Source organism: Dreissena polymorpha, chromosome 4 (genome assembly GCF_020536995.1).
Source record: "Dreissena polymorpha isolate Duluth1 chromosome 4, UMN_Dpol_1.0, whole genome shotgun sequence".
NCBI lineage: Eukaryota > Metazoa > Mollusca > Bivalvia > Myida > Dreissenidae > Dreissena > Dreissena polymorpha.
Window position 1 is genome coordinate 10,437,053 of NC_068358.1, and position 20,721 is coordinate 10,457,773.

The 20,721-nt window shown below is 32.3% G+C and overlaps 1 long non-coding RNA gene across 1 annotated transcript; it reads right to left on the reverse strand.

Annotated features, from left to right (window-relative positions):
* Nucleotides 1-18,784: 18,784 nt before the first annotated feature.
* On the reverse strand, nucleotides 18,785-19,660 carry LOC127878976 (uncharacterized). Its single transcript, XR_008048868.1, has 3 exons — nucleotides 19,575-19,660; nucleotides 19,254-19,269; nucleotides 18,785-18,839 (listed from the first exon to the last, which is right to left on the reverse strand). It is a non-coding gene; the product is annotated as an uncharacterized LOC127878976 (long non-coding RNA).
* Nucleotides 19,661-20,721: the final 1,061 nt, after the last annotated feature.

The window sequence follows — 20,721 nt, forward strand, 5'->3', positions numbered from 1 at the left end:
AAGAAAATTTGTTGGATTCGGTGGAATATCGATTTTAATTCACTCGTGATCATAGAGAAAATATATTTTCTATGATCACTCGTGAATTTGAATCGATAATCTAACGAATGCAACAAATATCATCTATATATCGATACTTAATTAACATTGATGACTGGATTATTATTTTAAAAATGCTAGAATGTTTGCAGAAGTAGTCAGTGAAGAATAAATAACTATTAAAGATTCAGCAAACCATGCTTGTCATGATATTATTCCCAAATTAACAATTGTGGTATATGAATATCAAAATGGACGATAACTAAGTCTTATTTTGGTTAATGGTGTTTAGTCTATGCCGATATTACGAATGGTATTGGACGATACTATAACTAAACATCAATCACTTGCAGCTACTCTGTATGGTTAATAACAAAACAAGAATTTGCTGTAATCTACTGCAACTGCTACAGCCATGTTTCATGGTCAGTTCAAACCACCACATTGTCTAGTGTAAAAACAAAATAACTAATTTCAAATGTGTATTTATTTGTACTGGTGTGCGCCTGCCTGTTTCTCAAACAAAGACTACCAGACTACTTTAACTGTTGAATATATATTTCACACACTGCATTAATATCGCTGCCAATTGGCAATAGAACGAAGTCTATAAAACGTCTAAAATCATGGTATCAGTTCGTGTAACGTTTTGGATGACTCAATTTACAATATTGTGTGTAGTCCTGATTTAGTGTATATCGTGTATGAAAATGTGTGCTGTTGATACATCCTACCTAGGAAAAATGTAATGTTGTGGTGAACTGTTAACAATTGTTTTGAACTTACATTTGACCAACACGGCGTCACCAGTTGTTGGTAACGAGATATGCTCACCTTATTATTCGCTCAAATTATCTTATGCCAATAATGAATCGTGACCATGACTGAACTTCGAAACAGAGAGATTGACGCCAGTCGTGCTGCTTATGCTCGCATACCTCGTATATGCTCGTATATTTATCAGACTACAAGAAAATCTAGCAGTCACAGACGTCAACAGTTGTCGCACATCAACCTGTATAGAACGTGTATAGAACATGCATGTTTATGCCTTGGAAATGCCAACTGTTTGTTTTTGAATAAGCAGTTCAGCTTATTTGAATGTGAAATGAGGTTACTTTGTCGACATCTAAAAAAACTTATTTTTCTTGCAAAGTAAGGAACTATTTAATACCGCATGTTTTTATATAAATAATACCATATTAACTAGACATTTTGATCCATTTGCGACGAATAGTAACTTGATGATAAATAAACGTGACTTTACATCAATCCTGATTTTCATACACTGACGTACCAGGTGTTCAATTTTTTTATAATAACGTATTAGTTTAAACCTATTTATTTTAGCTCGATTGCATCGAAAGCCTTAGGCTCTCGAGTCCGTTTCCTGGGCAACCAGTACTTGGTGTCTTTGGGGGAGATCTAAAGAACGCTCCCACGGTGGGGATCGAACCCGTGACCTCCCGGTCGCTAGGCGGACTCCATATCCATTACACCACGGCGACCTCAACATACCTGTTTAATATAGTATTAAATGGTATATAATTAATTTGGATTTATCTAAATTCTCTGAGAATGAAGTAATATGTTTGTTATAAAATGCATAAAAAAATTATAGATATAGACGTATTATATCGGATGACAACAGTTTTAAATCGTCACTTCAAGACCTCAAGCATCATTTCAAAGAGCGAGATTATCCGGAAAAAATTATCGATTGTGCATTTGAAAAAGTTTCTGCTCTATCTCAAGAAGACGCATTACAGTCCTGCAATAAAGCAAAAACAAAAGTTATCCCATTTACAGTGGAATATAATCCGTCATTGCCAAACATAGGAGCCGCAATAAACAAGTATTGGGACTTACTTAACCTGTCACAGAAAGAAGAAGTGAGAAGTGTGTATAAAACTTATAAGCCCATACTGGCGTTTAAAAGGCCTAATAATATAGGAAACTTCATTACACGTGCTCAGTTTACGAACAGTTTGAACAGTTCACGTGCGTCCAGTGCCTGTGGAAGAACACGTTGCTCTCATTGTAAATCCATACACGTTGGAGAAAAATTTAAAAAGTACAGTAACAGGCGAGCAATTTAATTTACAGAAGAATATGAATTGTGCATCTAAAGATGTAATATACCTCATTACATGTAAACAGTGTAAGAAACAGTACGTTGGACAAACCATGCAACCGGTGTCAAAAAGAATGAACAGTCATCGACATAAGAAACTTTTCTAACCATGAATTTTCAACTTTGGTCGCATCACATTTTAATGAAGATCACCACAGCGCAAATGACTTTTCCTTTATGCCAATTGATGTGGTTAGCAACAACATAGATCGTCTATGTAAAGAAACTTACTATATACATAGACTTAAAACATTACACCCTAATGGTATGAATAACAAAGTTCTTTTTAACATAAAAGACTAGCTCTTCAATTTTATTAAGCTTACTTTTGTTTTTTCCTATTAGTATTTTTATATATAATTTTATAGGAAATTGTGTATTCTTGAATCCGAAAGTTAAGCTTAATTTAATTAACGTTCATTTTATTGACGTACATTTTCCCGCATTTTAATGTACGTTAAGTCAATGACGTAACATCCGCTTTCTGTTATTATTTGTATTATCCTGATGAAGGCGTAAGCCGAAACGTTGATAAAAAAGGAAAGAAAAAATATGTGTTTTTGTTGGATTTATCATACTATATCATATTATGAAATGCATGAAATATTGAAAAACTTATAATCACTTATAAACTAATTTGAATAATGAACGAGGTTTGGAAAAACAAAACTGCAAGCAATATAATAAACACACTTGTGTAGTTTATTAAAATGTGTTGCCAGCGGGTAAAATAGGTTCAATGACCTGATAACAATGTCTTTCATCACGAAATATGACACCGGTATGTTGCAACTGTCGTGCAACAGTAACGAAAACGATGTTTGCTTATGATGGTATACCTAGCATACTTGTTATATCGTCTCAATATTTTCAGACATTAAGATAAAGTGTCTGTGTTTAATTTAGGCAACTTATCTAAAAAGGAGAATATTTTCGCGGGGTTGTTATTCATGTCTAGAACAATATTGAAATTGAAATATTTGAAATATTGAAATTGAAATATTTGAAATGCCGACTACAAATGCATCAACGTTTCATTGTCATTGTTTGTCATTTATGCACAGAAAAGAATATATGAAAGCTTGTTCCCAGGAAAGAGGAAACAATAAAATGCCATTCATGAATACCAACTTTATGAGTATTTCCAAAGGCCACATTGCAGTTTGACTGATTCCGATCACGTAGAAAGTAGGCCGCCGATCCCGCAAAATACCAATATTCTATCCATGATATTTGAAATAACGAACAATTATTTGACTCATGTCGTCATGCCAATATGTCAGTAGAGATCAGAGCATATATAATGAATAAAATAAGTAATTGGATGACTTGTTAAGCAATTTGACAAGATACGCGTTTTCTTACAATCAATTGTATAATTACTTTCCTTTATTACATTGATGTAATAAACCGCTTAATTTCTGTTTAATCAAGTAATGTCAACACAAATCGGCAAAGCAATATCGGCATCAAATTTGATAGAACAAACGCTGGTTATCATTAGCCGAAATAGCAATGCGGCTAATAAAAGTTATGAAAACCATTTACAAACGTAGAAAATTTTAACAGTTTCTGGGGTAACTGTTTGAACAAATGCATTTGGAATACTTATATTCAGTATTAACGCAAATCTAGTAAATGCATGTGCATGTACATATAATTACCTACGGGGAAACGGCATACACTTTTATTAATAAACCCAGAAACAAATAATTTATTTTTCAGAATCCATTCATTATTGCAGGATTGGCACAGTTTATACAGTTAATGAAAATACTTATCTAAAGGAAAATTGTGCATATACTTATGTTTATGTAATTTATTTGTTTTGTCGCGTTTTGTCCTCGCCATTCATCATCCTGATATTAATGGTTGACTTATAGCAAAGCAAGTTTTCCTTATACGTATATGTATTAGGTTATGAAACAGTTATATCTTTGGTATTTCGGCCATGGGTAACAGTTAAAAATGTCATCCCCTCCACCTGTGAACCATACATTTGAATTTTTCACAATGAACCATGAATTATTGCCCAAGTTCTGGTGTACACAATACAACTGTACAACTCACTGTTATGAGGCTCTGCATCGATATACATAAAAACATTGATAATAAATCAATGTTAATAACCACATAGAACCGAAAAAGCAGATTGTGTTACACTCAAATTGAAAATTTGACCTTATTCTTTGAAGTAAGTATTGAACAACTTTTCACGTTTTTAAAATTAGCAGAGTATGTGCCAAACAGAAGTAAAATGTTGACATAATTAGTCGTCACAAAGTCCTTGAGACTGAACACAAATGTATACTACAAAAATAAAAATAAACAACATATAATACAGCGTATTATACAGCGGCCGATTAAATGTGGTGTTTGGGTATTTCAATGCGTATGATCGTCTATACGTTATGGATAGTGGACGAAATACAAATAATTTATATTGATGTAATGATATCAGTTCTATAACATCATTTATTTTTGGTGTTGTGCCATGTAACCGATGAAATTAATCGATGGTTTCTGCTCTCAGCTTGTGATATTAAAGCGAGATTATACGATTTTGTCAAATATTTATGAATTTATATAATATGTGTAAACAACTTATTAAACATATATTTCAATATGAACTAACATAAAAGTTAAAAAGAACATTTGTCGAAGAATGCGAAATACGCCAGATATTTAATTTTGAAATCGAAAATGTCTGTACAGTCGATTTCGCCAGCATGTAAATCATGCATGTACGATGTGAATCTAAATTTAGTTTTACGGCTCATTTTATATCCATGCAACGATATATTTTCATACGACACACGAACACTAACTTACTAAAAACGCTAATGCTACGGTAATTGTAGGAAAATATGTACGAAATATATTTGTCACAATTGGCTCGGGGCGCTAATTTCGTTTTGCTGTATTTTATGTTATTCGTCTTCAAAGTATAATTTGTCTTGCCCATTTTGTGTTATTGTAACATATTTTATCAATATATTACAATTAAATACATATAAAACTCGTATAATCTTGCTTTAACGTTTTGCACTACACAACAAAATGAACATTTATTTAGATGAGAGAGCATTACCTAATCAGTTTATACCGATTTCAACTGTCATCAAACATGTGTCTGGAAAAGGCAAAGCTTTGCTGGTCGTGTATTGACGTTCTACACCATCGTTATTTACGATATCATCGTTATTTACGATGTGTACATCGTAATTGTATTAACATACAATTTGAGATATGCCAAAATGTGGACGCTCAAACAGTATAAATCAGGAAACATTTTTTATCATGGTCTGACTTGTATTAAATGATATTTGAACGAATTAAACTACATAATATAATTGACTTGCCATTTTCTAGATAAATTTTGCATATAACAAAAAACGTAAACATAAAACAATTGAATTAATCAATACCGCCGAATAATATTAAGGAAAATCAGAAATTGAAAAAGTATTGGTTGCATATGAAGAATATCTGTTTATTTTAAAAACAAAGAATGACACTTTATTTTCCCAGAGTAGTTGACGTTGTAAATTGTATACTCTAGTTGGTAAAACCCAAGCAATTTGAAATTTATGTTCTCCCTGAGTCGTGGGTGTGTCGGTCTTTTCGTCCCAAAACATGTGTTCGCAAGTTCACTAAATATCAAGCAGCTTTGCAGTTGGAAAGACGTTCACTGAATTTCATCTTGCACGAAATACTATTAACTTGCAAGGATCGGTTTGAACACTACTTTTGAACAGACAATTTCATTTACAAGATAATACACTTATCTTGTGTTCAATCATCTTCTATCAACCTTTACTCACACTTGCCTTTAGAAATGTGTGTCGTTATCAGTCTTTAATGTGCATCAACGTTCTGATTTGTAGTCTGATATGTTAGTTATCAATGAACTTCTCGCCAAAGATCCATTTTTGATTCAGTCTTGCACCGTCGTCAACTGTCTGGGAGTCTCCTTGAATATCACGTGTCTGCTGGATCAGATGTTAATTCGTGTATGTTTAAAGGCAAATGTATTAAATTGAAATTTATTATCCGTATCATGTAAGTGATTTAAGTACATCAAGCAACAGTTTCCCGTTGATAATACAATTTCCACTATGACAGATTTGCTGATGGTTGTTTGTTGCTGGAAAGTATTAAATAAGTGGAAAATAAATCAGTGGCATTAATCTATATGAGTACGAAAACAAATCTCAGGGTCGTGAGTTTTGATGGAAGCCCGACATGTCTGATGTGGAAATTGTCATCAAATAATTTCCCTTTGTCTCTGATTAAAGGACAGTTAAGAGTTATTTGATGATACGAGAAAAGAAAATAATAAATCTGCTTAGACCGTCTATGCTAGTACACATCAAGTATGGGAAGGTGACGACCGCATTTCTGTTAAGATATTTTATACAAAACCGAAAACTTACAACAAGCAAATACACAAACAAAAACGATGATGGCGCAAAGCCGCATTAGTTAAATCAATTAAAACTATTTGCAAAAGTTTAAGGATGATATTTTATGCAAATTCATTCATGCTTAACCTTTTCAATGCAATGACCCATACTTTTATTATTCTTAATGACATGTTTAATGTATTTTTGTATGCATTGCCTTGTTTTTCATCATACCATTACGCTGTTTTCGGCCTGATATATGGGGCTCGGGACTCACACAAAACAAACGGCTTGATAAGCCTCGTCGTAATATATTTTAATTTCACCGGGTATGTAACACATCAAGTGGGTAATTATTTGTTAATCCTTACGTATATTTTACATGTTTGTTTTCTATAATAACACATAGTTCCGTAAATTTTACACATCAATTATAAATACAAATAATCTGCTTGTTTTTCTGATTGTATTGTATATCCACAAGATGTCTTATAGTTTTAAATAAATATAGTTTTAATATGAAATTATAAGAATGCAATTATCAATAGCTTCTACGTGTTTTTCCACACCTAATCATCTTATTACCGGAAGTAACATTATGTTATTTGTTGTTACGCTCCTGCGCGCTTTACCATGAACCTGTCAAACAAACATCGAATGCACTTAAGATAATTGAGGAAGGATATGGTCTAATTGGACTGAAACTGTCGATCACTGAGGGGATTAGTCTTTCCTAGATGATTTTGACTGCAATTATCTTACGTCAGATATATGTGCCAGAACATAAAATAAAGCTTCTAAATAAATGTATGAAACTTTCTAATGCCTACGCATATTTGACAGTTTCCAAGTGAACACACAATGATGACAAATAAGGATATTTTCTTCCTCATTGTATGAACAGAGCTAAGTTACACCGCCTTATCTCTTAATTACAAATAAAACCATTGTTTACAATGCCAAATAAATCGTTCTGTCGTTCTTGATAACACACTGATCCATACAAGCTTTAATTATAATAGTGATATAACGTTGGCTTGTCTTATATATTGGGAGGTCAATGCACTGTTTAATTATCGTATATTAATATTTTCAGGCAGCAAGAAGTTCGGTTATTACAGGTCTATAAATTTATTATGTCATATACGCATGAATAAGCACACTTTTTTAGAAAAAGAAGATGCACGTTTGAAACTAATGTGCATTTCCATTGTGGAAGAAGTAAAGAATTTCAATTGAAAGATGAATTTAATAATCAATAGAAAACTTGCACATTGTATGTTATATTGAATGAGTAGGTTTAACCCTGAAAAAAAACAAATGTTTTTTTTATAATTATGCGTATTTCTTGGCAAATACAATCGTGTTATTTATGCTAATTAGTGGTATCCCGTAAATTGAGACATTTGTGTTTATTTTGCACAACATACACAGAAAAGAGTTGTAAACAAATTCCCGTGGATATTATTACCTTTATCATATGCTGAACTCTTTTACAAAATTTCGGTCGTTCGAATATAACGTAATTTGTCACACATCATATTAACAAAATCAACATCATTATGAGCTATATATGCACATAAATGATGACATGTAGTATATTTCAATTATAGCCCGGGTCCCGATTTCTCAAATAAAGTAAAGCTTGGTTAAGTGATATTTAGCTTAAGTCAATTAATTCATATATTCATAGTGCCATATTAAAACGTTGCACAACATATATATTAGTATGTATGCTTGCTGCTTAATTAATATATTACATGTATAATCAATTAAAGTCTGTAAATTGTTTTTTCGGGAAGTTTAGCTTTTACCTTTTAGTTTACCTTTTTCTTGCAGCTCGATTACATTTACGGTACTTGGTACTTACTTGAAACGTTATCAAGCCAGTTTCTTAGGCCTTGAATCAGTACTCGGTGTCTTTTGGGCAGATCTAAAGAACGCTCCCACAGCTTGGATCGAACCCCTGACCGCCTGCTATGCGGATCCCGTATCCATTACACATTTTATTTCAACATGACTCAAAGTTATATAAAGCTCATATTAAAGCTGGATAAACAATTGTCGAGAACTCCGTAAAATAGTAGTAATATTAGTTCATTCATTAATCGTGTGTTTTTTTACGAGCTAATGAATGATGAAATGTCACTACAGTAGGCTTCTTCACATCAACACGGGGAATGTAGAAGGCATATTTCGCGAAACATAAATAGTATCCCCATGATCTTTGATTTATCAATTAATGCTTTTATTTGATTTCCGTCAACATTCTTATGACAACAGTCTAGCTGACGGGCGGTCAGGAAATATATTCAGAAGTTGACTGGCATTGACAAGTTCGTGTTTTGTTTAGCAATAAAGGTATGGGGTGATACAGGTTTTATTAAAAGTGTAGCATTGCTCTTTTAGAACTAAACTACCTAAGTGTAAAGAGGTTTAATTGAAATATGCAATTAGCAATATAATGAGTATAGAGAACGATGGTTGCTGTAAAAGACTTATTATTGGACAAGTGTAGATATGCGATCGTCGTTACTCAAACAATCATAAACATGCATATAACTGCTCTTTCTGGAATGTAGCGAACATAGAAATAAATGTATCGAAAGCCTATTCGGTTATCACCACATATAGCTTTACTAGAGTGCATGGAATATCTAAACACAGGTTCTCTCGATGACAATGAGACTCGATTAAAGTAATTTAAGTTCGTGCAACTAATGCTTATTATATACAATTGAAAAGACATTGGTTAAATTACACATTAAGCACACTTATCCGTAGCGGTTTTTAAGGAAATCTGATGGCTGTGCGTACTCATTCAAAACAAAACAATACGGAAACGCTCAAGTTTTATATAAATCACCAATTTGTTCAAAATATCATATCATATACTATATGATAAATATAAGCTGTCATCAATGACCATGTGTGTACGTGTATTTATATATGGGAGGCAGCAAGGCATAAACTTGAATGTTACATGCTCCTCGGCCGAGGAAAACTTTTTAGCAAAAGTATACACACATGGTCGTATTAATTGCAATAGCCCACTTCACCAGGAGATCGGCAATGTTCGCAGAAACTCGGAATTCTACCTTCTATCAGCTGTCCACGCTAACCAATCAAATTCTGGTGTATTATGTTTACATTAAATCAGCATGGCGTCTGCTTCGCCCTCCTTCTACCGTTTCCTTTGTTGAAATAAGCAATCGCTTTTCAATCGGTAGTTTGCCGCAATCACTTAAAAAATTTAATATAACATCAATTATAAGTTAAGTTCTCAAAATACATTCGGACTTTCGTTCAATCAAAGAAGCTTCTTCATCATACGAGCTGTTTACAAAGATCGTAAAAACTTGAGGTTTATAAAATCGCTATTTTTAGATCAGAATTGGGTTTTCCCAAAAATTGGAGAATCTGTTTTTGTCAACTACGGAAACCAGGGACCTACGGAAACTGAAAATCGTCCAAAAATGCGATATTTGATAATTATTACTGGAAATAAGGAGAAAATAATAAAATAAATAGAATATTATGTGAGTTTTGGATAAAGATCAAGTTTATCATGCTCGGCTCGAACCATGTTACCGCTCGGCAAGCCTCGCGCTGGTACATCGGTTCTAAACCTCGCATGATAAACTTGATCTTTATCCGAAATTCATATAATATTCTCTATTAACATCGTTTCCACCACCGCCCATATTCTTGCATCTTTTCCCATGGCACACGTGCGGCATTTTCTTCTGTGTATTCTCTATTTATCAGTAAAATATTCGCCATGAATTTACAAATATTGCTTCTATTAATAGATTAATTGTACATGTTTACACCAGCATTTCATTGGTCAGCCAGTTACCTGTTCGGAATCTTATCGGCTGAAAGCGTAAATGTTCGTGACTACTCGGAATGAAATGGTCTATGATGGTGACTGTAACGATTTTCATCTCTGATGTTATATCCATGTAGTCCGTGTGGATGGTATATGCAAGCTGATACACTTATATGCTTAAGCCAATGTAAATGTATTGGCAGTCTTTATAAATAAAAACCCACAGAACGTAATAAAATAAAACAAAACCTTGTTTTCTTTTTGCGAATTGAAAAATACGTAAATGTACAAATATACATATACATGTATAATATAACTATCTTCATACAATCATTAACTTTTGTAAAAAAAAATTAAATATGTCAAACCAAGATAGGTAATATTTTACAAAACATAAATAGAGGCCTAGTTTATTAATGCCCTTTCTTACAATGAAGTATTCCACTAGTTTTTGTTATCGCCTTTTGTCAGTCGTTCGTCGTGTAACGTATACCATGCGACGCAACGTTTGCTTATATGGCTATTGTAAAATCTGCTGAACACAAGAAGTCGAATTGTTTCCCCAATCCTCATGGAATGATCTGATAACATTTCTTCTTATGATATCACAGCCGAGTTCCAAGAAGGTTCTGGTCAATTGAACAACATGTTCGCCAGGGTGCGGACATTTTTTCTTGTTTGGCTAATTATGAAACCTTGTAAGTAATCTAGATTCACATTAAATCAAGAAGAAGTGTTCTTATGATATCTCATATCAGTATAGTCTATTGAAAAAGACGTTCTCCAGGGTTGGCGTGGTATATTCTATCTTATTATACCTCACTTTTATTCACAATGCTAAACTCTCATAGGCCATCGTGTCAAAGAAATACTATCAGACCCAGCGGGAAAAAAATTACTGTCCAATAAATACTGTCGCCCGCTACCTTAGCAACCACGTGCCACCAGTGGGAAAACATTAACTGTCCAAAAAATACTGTCGCCCGCTACCTTAGCAATCACGTGCGGAATGGTAAAACATTATACTGTCCCATTCGCGCATGCGCAGTATGCAGTTTTGCATTTTCGTTGTATTTTGGATAATTAAAATATCGATTGCAGCTGAAACTGTGCTGTAGAATAAATTAATGCCATTATTTAAGCTTTGACAGGAGTCATACAAAAATCAATTTAGTATAAACGGCACGCTTACCTCAATGGCAACTTTAATCCAATGCTAATAACAATTTAGTTACAACGATATACACTTCCAGTGTCTGTTCTTAAGGTGTTATGCATGAGAAACACACAATCCGAAATACGTTTTAGATTCTTTCGATGCATAAAACAAATATTTTACTGTTAAAAAACCACCACGTTCATATTGTTGTCCCAAAATGTTTTGTCACCGAAATGACGTCACATGAGTACGTCATAAATTGCGTAATCAAGTGAACCGTTCGAATATACTTACGGCATTTCTTTTGCAATTTGTTTGAGGTTTTGGATTGTTTGCTTGTAAGTGGCCTGGACTACTATATATTTATATTTTTAAAGAAATAATTGACGACTAAGAAAATTGATGGGATAAATCGATTACTAGGTTGGTTCCGAATAAAGCAAAGTTCATTTTGCTCGGCCCGAAAGTCTGAACCACTCAACATATTAATGGTTGTCCATTGCTGAAATTAAATACAATTATTGAATATTAAAATTGTTTATGGTTCATATTAATTGTTCATGTTTGAATGGTTTGTTCGGTATAACAATATAAATATTACATATCTGACAGGGTAACAGTAAATTTGTCAACTTTCGGAAAAATACTATCAACCATGGCTTCGCCTCGGTCGACAGTATTTCCTCAAGTTGACAAATTTACTGTCACCCTGTAAGACATGTAATATTTATATAATATTTCGTTTTAGAAACATTATGAACTATCTACAAATAACATTTTATTTTCTGGCCTTCGTGAAATTGTTCAACACGTGGTCTTATGATATCTCACATCTGTCTTGTCTTGTGCAAAAATTATTCTCGTCACATGAAGCGCCAGTTTATCTTTGATGTTTTGCTTATATTCTAATGCAGTCAGAACAGTACATTATGTCTTTATTATAACTTGGCTGAGTTCTATATATTGCCACGTGTGTTTCAAAAATAGGTCAGTATGTCAAATTCAAAAATCTTGAGAAGTTATTTATTCCAAATTATCAGGGATATAATGTTGGTATATTGATATATATGTCGAGTACAAAAGTTGTTCCCAGTTAAAATCCGCAGATGTCATGATGTTGTTCTGGTAGAACAATACAAAAAATTGTGGTTCAAAATGGTAATTGATAATATCAAAACGCCGTGTCTGTTGCAATATTAGTTGCCTTTTTAAAAAAAGGGTCAGAATATGTTAATGTTTTTATTGATTTAAATTCTCTGTCAATACAAAAATGCGTGCCACAATATGTGGTAGAAGAACTCGATAAGAAGCCTCATTTATTGGACTTCATGAAATAAGATCAGGTACGTGACGTTTCTTTGGGTGTCAGTTGAATGCAACAGTAGGTATTTCATAAGTGTATTGATCTTCTTTTTCCGCTGCATCTTCATAGTAATCATCACTAGAACGATTCCCTTCACCTTCTCCTCAGCGGATGCCAGTTGTCAGGGCTATAATACATGGGATTTAAACGGGATTCAAATATATGGCTTAAATACGGCCTTTATTGAACGTACTTTAATTAAATATAAATCCTCTTATATTAAAAGCATATTAATAATATAGCGGAACAACACACTACAAGAGAATAACTCTCTGAAAATAATGGCATCGGTGAAGATAAATTACTCCAATGTGTGATGCATTCAAATATCGAAGCGCGATTATGCGTGATTATTTGTGTAACAATGTCTCAATATAAAGTCTTTAGATATATTAGCAATTATAATCAATAGTAGAGTTAATTAAAAACTTTTCGGTTACACAATAGGAGACAAAGAAACAATTAGATTTTCTTATAAGATTTTTTAGAGAACTTTCCATTAATTATCAAGTTAAGTTTTCGTCACAAAAATGGGGGTAATAGTCTAATACTTCTCTTATTTGTATTTCATCGCTTTTTTTAAAGGGGAAGCATTTGAAAAGTATATCTTAGAATATTTTTTTTTTTTAATTATCTTCTTTTTATTCAATATAAAACATGCAATGTAAATATGTGCATAAGCAAGAACAAAAGTGGTATAATACAACAGTAATAATGGCAAACACATATTGTACATGATATGCTAGGATATACTTTTTTTTGCTTTGGTTGCAGGTGGTGTATGCTGTTGTTTTTAAATGTAATAATCAATCCTATAGATGAGTTGCGTAGAGTTAGGTAGAAGACAACTGGACTCGGTTATGAAAGTTTATGCGTTTCCATTTTTGTTCAAAAATATGAAGAATATCGTTGTTGAGGGCTATTTCTTTTTCAATTTTGATCTTTAGTTTTAAATAGTGTATAAAACAGTTGAAAGTAGGTATTTGTTTTTTTGTATTTGAAGCTAAATATAAAATATTTCATTAATATGATAATGCGGTTCACAGAGTTATTAATTTCTGGTATTTTAAAAGTATTCACACCGAAACTGATATTTAAGAGAGACAGTTTTAATTTCAATTGTTGTTTCTCTAGAAATGTTGTTAACTGATTCCATAGAATTTGAATATGTTTGCACTCCCAGAAAAGGTGTTCTATTGTTTCAATGTGTTCGCTGCATATATCACATAAATTTGTGTTGGATAGGTTGCCCTTAAAAAGGTATTTATTTGTAGCTATGATTCTATGGACATATTTATTTGGAAAATTTCTCAGTGTGCAATCTATAGTTGTTTTATATGGCATGATAAATATTGGTTTCCAATTAAATTCTTATTCTCGAAGAAGGCTTTGCCATTTATTTTGAATCTTGGAGTTTTCTGCAGGGTGTTTAATTTGTAGTTTGTAAAAATGTTGTTTGTTTTGTTTTGCAAGTATGTTTTCCGTGAATGATGTTTGAGTGCACGGTGTGTTATTTGCAGTAATTGTAGATTTAATATATATGGGTATGCTTTTAATTAATGTGTAATACATTAGGTAATTGCCTGAAGGTATTTCGTATATATAACATGTATTCTCAAAAGAATAGAAGTCTTTTAATCTGTAATCGTACAGTGGTCGACATATTTAATGTTTTGTTCAAACCAATGTTTATAGGAAAGTCTTATTGTTTGAAGTTATGTCTTTATTGTTCCATAAAATAGTTTTACTGGTGATTTGGGTTTCTAGATTATGAGTAACATTAGTCCATGCCGATAAAGCATAAGATAGAAATATGTTTTCGTATGCAATTTCATGCAAAATGGTATTCCTGATGTTACATTCAAAAAGTAAGGAGTCACCATATTTTTTTAGGATTTCCTGGTAGAATAATTTCCATTTACTTCTATTGGTATTATCTCGATATCTTTTAACCCAGCTGCATTTAATTGCATTCAAGAATGAGTTGATGTCCGTTAATTGGATACCTCCATTTTCTACAGTATTGAATTAACTGAAAACGTATTTCGGATTGAGTTCGCTTAATTTTATCAGGTTTACCGTTCCATATGAAATTAACTTTTTCTGATTGTATATCTTTAATAATATCATTTGGTGGGTTTGGGAGAACTGTTTGTGTATAAATTAATTTAGGGCGTGCAAACGTTTTCAACACCGTGTTTTTTCCGATTAGAGAAAGTTTACGATGCTGCCATGATTTTAAACAATTTTTAATTTTTTGTAATTTAGGCAGTATGTTTTTTAGAACTGTTTTATTTTCATTGTTTGTAAATGTTATTCCTAACGTTGTTGCTTCATCTGATGTCCAGTGGAATTTCATTTCTTTTTTAAGTTGAATATTACTTTGTTTAAATTTACCTACTAGCAAACAGGCCCAGATTACTAGCTTATTTTAGGGGGTAACTAGTCTACGACTTTCAACAGCAAGTGTTATATGTCAAAATATTTGTATAGGTCTGTAGTTTTTGAAAACGACTTTCGTTTTCTCCAAATAGGTCGGAGATGGTACATAACAACATGGCGTACAACATGGCCGACACTAATATGTAAAGGCGAAATTAAATCAACCATATTAGTTTAAATAAAATTCATTTTGAATAACAACACCATAATGTATTAAAAATACATATTTAATATTGTATATTTATACAATACATTATTAACAACAACTTAGTTCATAAATTAAAAAATTTCAAGGTCAAAACGAAGGTCAAAGGTCAAATTAGTGTCTATTATAACACATGTTTTACTCTTAAATGCAAGAAAATAGTAAATAATACAAAAACAATGTCATTTATATTACCATAATCATTTACTGAGTATTATCATAGATTTTACATTACATAACAATCATGAAATATATCAGTTATGCAGTTTAGAACAAGCTAACATGTGTTTTGTGACACATATATAAAACATACTGTTAGATACTATATTATATTTAAGATGCACATGCCATGGTTATGGTTATGATGAAATGACACACACACACAATTGCTTCAAATAATATAACAATCATTTAAACCAATAATAAACTTTTTATCAACTAGATGTATAATTTAAAACAGGTGACACACTATTACAATGTTAAAGGTTACACACCACTTATATCTTGTACATGTTCTTATGTCATTATTTTTCTATCAACTTGTAGATAAGTATTTAAGAAAATAATGATTAATACAAAAAAATTAGATTGACAAAACCCTTCACTGACTATAATAAAGGGATGTTACATCACAAAACATTCATTTATTTCAGAAATGCCTTTTGGAACCACCTCACATGTGTTTTGTGACACATACATGTATATAAATCATACTGTTTTATACATTATTTTTAAATAAGATGAACATGTCAAAATTATTGTGCAATGACATACAATCACAGTTATGAACAATATAACAATCTTTGAACAAACTTCTTAACAATGTTTTACCAACTGGATGTAAATATAAAAACCGAAAGATTGCATTCTACTAAAATGTTAAAGGTTACAAACCACTTGTGTCATTCGATTTTTTTCTTCATTTTTTAAAACTCGAATAAATCAATATTAACATAAATAATATTGAAAAGTATGTAATACAGAAATACAAGCAAATCTCAATAAATACTCAATATTGCATCTCTGAAGATAATACATTATATTTCATAATCGAGTAGTGTGAAGTCAACAAGTAACATATACTAGAGCAGTACATCGGTAAACTTTAAGTTCAGTCTTTCTATGGAAAAAAACAATATCATGTCACAGCAATACAGACAATGAACAAATGGCATTGAGAAGTGTACATTGTACTTACAATACCGACTTTTCTAACGTGTTGACAATAATAACAAGATTTAGTGAACTGTGTTTGACCTATAAAATGACAAAAAAATTGGAAAACACTTGACCATATGTTATTATTGTATTGATTGTTTGGGTTATATCAAGGTAATACATGGAAAATATGTTTTCTGATTTATGTGAAATAAGTTGTTCTTATCAATTATGCTATTTTATAATTAATTTTAAATCCTAATGCAACTGTCAAACTGTCTATTTACTGCTGTTTGAACACACATCAAGCTTCAGTATCAGAAATGTCACTATATTGATCAAACACTAATGTCAAGGTATGCAAATTGGCACAAAGCATATTTGCAGTACACTTGCAGGCTGCTGTGCATGGCTGTTTGTTTATAAAACAGCGACATGTAAAGTCCTCACATATTTCACAGTCACACGTCAGATCATTGAGAAGCTCTGGGGTTTTGGCAGCTTTCTTGTTAGTGATATTGTATTTGTCACCCTCTTCAATGTTTAAATCAGCAGTATTGTAATAACTTGCAAGACAACCCCTTTTTCGGTGGTATTTAGCCTTAACAGCAACAAGATCACCTTTTGGAAGACTTAAAAAACGATTAATAACACGCTCATCATGACGTTTATATGCAAAATCTAAGACCTTTGATTATAGTGTTATAGGATCTATTGAATTAGATTGTTCAACAAATGACCAACTTCTAGAATAACCTTTTGAATTACTGTCCCTTTTTGGATTACATTTTTCTCGACAAATGAAACATTGCAGTTTCCAGTTGAAATTTTCTGAAGAAGACCTTGTTTTTAAAGGAGTTGTTTAATTATTGGGATCCTCCATTCTGCCATCAGTGATTTACCCGGACTGGTCTGCTGTTGCACCCGTCACAGCTGGAAGATTAAGGTTTAACCCATTTATGCCTAGTGGACTCTCCCATCCTTCTAAATTAGATCAATTTATTTCCAAAATTAGGGATGTCTAGTATATTTATTTCTTAATTTAGAATATTTCTTGCAAAATTCCTTTAAGCAAACAGCGTAGACCCTGATGAGACGCCGCATCATGCAGCGTCTCATCAGGGTCTACGCTGTTTGTCAAGGCCTTTTTTCTAGACGCTAGGCATAAATGGGTTAAGAATGTTTTCTCTAGGAAAGTGTCTTGCATTGGTTTGGTTCATGATCATCATCATCATCATCACCACCACCACCACCACCACCACCACCACCACCACCACCACACACCACCACCACCACCACCACCACCACCATCATCATCATCATCATCATCATCATCACCACCACCACCACCACCACCACCATCATCATAATCCTCACCATCATCATCAAATTGTATCACCATCATATGCATCATCATCATCCATCAACATCCTCCATTATCACCATCCATCCTCTCCATCTCTTTCCATTATCATCAATAGTTTGTGTAGTACGATCACCAAAACATATTGTTATAAATTGTACTTAACAGTGAACTATGTTGAGCTTACTCAGTATTATATTATAACTGCAAGGATTGGTCCTTCTTCCCATGGTAGGCAGTAATCAAATACAACTTATGTATGCACACAAATATAAGATGTAATTATTTATGTCTTAATCTTGTTAAGTTGGTAAAATTGCCCTTAACTGGTATACCTCTACACAAGTTCCACTGCCTGCATACAGTTCTCTATTTGCATCACTTCGAAGTATGACTAAACGCTTTGTGTTGAGTTGATCCTTAAACAAATTTTCACACTTAAACATGCAGCAAACAAAATGTTAAATCATAAGGTTAAATTTTAACAAATTTAATTATGTTAATTTCATCTTTTACACATCTTATGTTTGTAAAAAGTGTATTATAATAAAAGTCAATTTTGAGTAAATGTGCATGCATTGTAAACAATAATTTCTTATTAACTAATGTCAAACATTAACATTATTTGGAATGATATCTTAGAGCCACTAACTATACTTTTAAATAGCCCAAACATACCTTTTGTCAACATCTAAAAAGCTATAGATCTATCATTAGATGTGTTTCTCAAAATGTGAACTGAAAAACAGAAAAATTATAATATATCAAAATTCAACTTTAATAACGTTTTATTTACTAATATCCGGTTATTTGTATCAATCCGGATACTACTCAAGTTTAAAAAACAAACAGAGATAGGGTGTACTATAAGCTTATTATTTGATAATTTCCCATTCATACACATTGAAAAACACAATTACTTTCATATTTAATTTCTTTTATAAACAAAAAGATAACAGTAATAGCCTTTTTATATAACTTTTCGCAGACGATACAAAACTATTCAACCTTGCAAAATTACAACAAGATACGGACCAAATTCAAAGAGACAATGACAACTTATGTAAATGGAGTGACACTTGGCTTTTGAACTTTAACACTGAAAAATGTAGAGTAATGCATTTTGGAAAAAATAACCCAAACAAGACATACCTGCTTGGACAAGGATCTGAAAGAAAGGAAATTTCAAGTAAAATGCAAGAAAGGGATTAAGGGATTATATTCGTCCTGATTTGAAATTTAGAGAACATATGAACCAGTGTATAAATAAAGCGAACAGCAAAATAGGACTAATTAGAAGGACTTTTCTTCACATTACTACAAAACAACTAAGGAAATTATACAAGTCGTTAATCAGACCTCACTTGGAATATGGTAATATAATTTGGTACCCACGATTCAAGAAAGATATAGAAATTGTAGAACGAGTACAAAAACGTGCGACTAAATTAGAATACTATGTTAGACACTTACCATACATTGAAAGACTTAAAATATTGAAGATACCATCTTTGTCATATCGTCGTTTCCGTGGAGACATGATCGAAGTTTTTAAAATCTTGAATAAAAAAGAAGACATTGAATTTTACAGATTTTTTAAAATGAACAATACTTCGACAAGGGGTCACTGTTTAAAACTCAAGAAAAAATCTTGTAGAAAGGACACCAGAAAATACTTCTTTTCTCAGAGAGTGATAAATCCGTGGAATAATCTACCGGAATTCGTTGTTACAGCGCCATCCCTTAATACCTTTAAAAACAGATTGGACAAATACATGGCAGATAAAATGTACTCAGTTATACCGGAGACTACCTGGGTTAACGAACATGAGGGGGGCTATTAAAAGCTTATCCAGCTTGCGGCCCTAACCGGATATGTATGTATGTATGCCTTGAAATAGATTGGGGGCTCTGACCCTCAAACATTAAGCCTTTAAGCCTAGGTTTTTATTCTTAATTCCAAGTAGACTAAAATTCTTTCTTCAAAAGTGTTGCATATATATGTATAAGGCTTAGCACTGTACAAATAAACAAACTATATACATACCTTTTGTATGACATGTTTGCCAAAATTTGTTTTTGTTTCATCTTCTGCAGACAGAACATCAAGGTCATGTCTTAATAATACCAAAGGGAAGCAATCACACACTTACTGTCTGAGGTGAAAAACAGCTATGTTTGAACTTAGTCCACGCAAACAAAATAGTTTGCAATTGTGCTTTTTTTTTAATTTAAAGACTTCTCATCATTTAATAAGATTTCATCATTAATGACATAAAATTTAAACAAAGCAAAGCAAAAACATGCCTGTGTTAACTAGTCTTTTATGACTTATTCAATACATGTTAATCTCTAGACTAACAGAGCTTCCTGGTAAAAGCTACTATTTAAGAGTAAATTTTAAAAACTGAAACCTAATTATATCTACAATTTTAATATTATTACATATATTTCTCACTACCGTTATTATATCTCAAAGTAATTTATTCCATTGTCTCGCTTGCGTGACCTTATTCAATTATTTGACAAATTAGGGGCGGAACATGGGGTTGAACAAGATCCTGATGTAAATGCATACTTTACATTTTTTAAAGGATTATTTGAAAATTAAGTTAAATAA